Source organism: Psammomys obesus, unplaced genomic scaffold, assembly GCF_907164565.1.
Source record: "Psammomys obesus unplaced genomic scaffold, mPsaObe1.curated_primary_1811, whole genome shotgun sequence".
Classification (NCBI taxonomy): domain Eukaryota; kingdom Metazoa; phylum Chordata; class Mammalia; order Rodentia; family Muridae; genus Psammomys; species Psammomys obesus.
Window position 1 is genome coordinate 12185642 of NW_026596057.1, and position 2244 is coordinate 12187885.

Sequence of the window (2244 nt, forward strand, 5' to 3'; positions counted from 1 at the left end):
TCATGAATTTCAATGACAGCTTTTTAAAAATATGTAACTAATTGTTGTCAACTCTAGCCTTCCTACTGTACTACTGAACATGGAAGCCATTTTGCTTTCCAATTTACTTCTTACTGTCCTTCCTCACCACCCTTCTCAGCCTCTGGTAACCACTGATTTATTGTCTCCTTCTGAGATCAGTGAGTTTTAGCTTCTACAGAGAAGTAAGGGCAGGTGCTATTCATCTCTCTGCGCGTGACTTATTTCACTCACTATCTCCTTCCAGGCTCATCCAGGTTGCTGAAAAGGCCAGAATTTAATTTTTATGGATAAATGATATTCTATTTGATGTGTATATCGGTGTATATCGTATATTCTTCCTTTGATGGACACCTTGATTCTGCATCATGTCAATTGTGAATAGTGCTGAATAAAAAGGATTTCAATGTCTTTTTAACATACTGATTTTCATTTCCTTTGAGTATATAGCTAGTGGTAGAATTGCTGGACTATTAACAATTGTTGGTGGTTCTGTGAAGTGTCTATATTGTTTTCCATAGAAGCTACACTAATGAACAATGTGTATTCCTTTCTCCACATTCTTAGCAGTAATCTTGAAAACAGCCATTCTAACAGGGGTGAGATAATCTCTCATTGTGGCTTTGATTTGCATTTCTCTACTGATTAATGATGTTGGGCACTTTAAAAAAAATGTTTGTTGACCATTTATACTTTTTTTGTTGTTACTATGAATAACACTCTGTTTAATCATTTTCTTTACAACTGAAACTCTGGGAATTCAAAATTAACATCCTTGCCCATGAGCTTCTTATACACACTGGAAAATTTTTTACTGTGTGTTCCACTTTGTTCTGCTGTATTTTTTCTAAATGAACCTTTACAAGCTGGCTGCCATACAGTTTCACAATGGTCCTCTTACCCACAATTTTTCTTGGGAAGACCAAGTCCTCAAGGATGGTTGTGCACTGTTTTCAAGGTGTGGCTTCTGGGGTGCTTTTGCTTATCTTTCATGCAGTTTTTCTAGGTTGGCTTGCGCAGAATCCTCCTCTGAGCAATGACAATCACATGCTTCCCACTAAACTTTTTCTCCAATTCATGATCTAGCCAGACTTGGATTTTCTGGAAAGATTTCATCTGAGAAACTGGTACAAAAAATTATGATAGCTTTTTGACCACCACCAACTTCAATTTTCTTGGCTGCAGTGATGTTGAGTTCCTGCAGCTGTGCCTTGAGATCTGATTTCATCTTTAGTTCATGTAGAGGAATTTTAACATAGCTACTCTGGCTGGAATACAGACATGCCCTTAGCACATACCTTTAATCCCTCTGGATGGAATACAGACACACTTTAAATCCCAAACAATGAAAGTGAAGTTACTTTGTAGAAGAAAGAACCCATGTTCTCAAGTGATGTCTAATTGAGAGGCACACAAAGTAGTGAATGAGAGAAAGATGTGATAGAATAAAATATGTCTGTGTCTCTCAAGATAGCAGGGAAAAGAAAGGTGATTTAAGAGAGAGCAGTGAAAGGGAGGAGAAGTTTTAGCAGGGAAGTTTTACACAGACAGGTTGAAGGGAGAACAAGCTAGCCAGGTGAAGACAGAACAAGCCAGAGAATGAGAAGGAGGCAGAAGATTAGAACAGATGGCTAGAGTTAGTTTGAGGCCAAGCAGAGCAATTGAGTCAGAAGCTGAAAGAAGCCAATTTGAATCAGTCAGCTTGGAGAAGAGTCTGAGCCAAACAGCTGAGTTGAACCAGATATCCAGAGTTCAGAAAGAGCTAGAAAGGGTGAGTTTATTCAGAAGTAAGTCTCACAGGATGAAAACTTTCTAGGCCTAGATAAGATTGCACAGAGGCTACAAGCTTCCAGGACTAGACCTAGGTTAGCAGACAGAGGCAGTAAGCCAAAGATGACAATTACTTCAGACAAATAATAGTTACTTTGACAAGCTCAAGCAGTGCCTGAAAGGTGCCAGATGGGAACTCATCCAGCTTCTTGCTATTGGGCTTCACAGCCTTGGCACTTGAGTTTAACATGCCTTTGTCCTTACAGAGTGCAAGCTTTAAAAGAGCCCGTCTTCATTGGAGAACTACCTATTCAAATCACTTTGAATTGCATAATCTGAGCTTTTGACTTGAAGTTGTTTGTGTTCCTTATGTATTTGAGCTAGTAATCTCTTGTTGAGTTAATATTCTGAGGACATATTCTCCCCTGTGTAAGGTGTCACTTACTGCTGCTGATT

The 2244-nt window shown here is 38.9% G+C and overlaps 1 pseudogene; it reads right to left on the minus strand.

The window, feature by feature from the left end:
• Positions 1–756: 756 nt before the first annotated feature.
• On the minus strand, positions 757–2038 carry LOC129689448 (40S ribosomal protein S7-like; annotated as a pseudogene).
• Between the last annotated feature and the right edge of the window lie 206 nt (positions 2039–2244).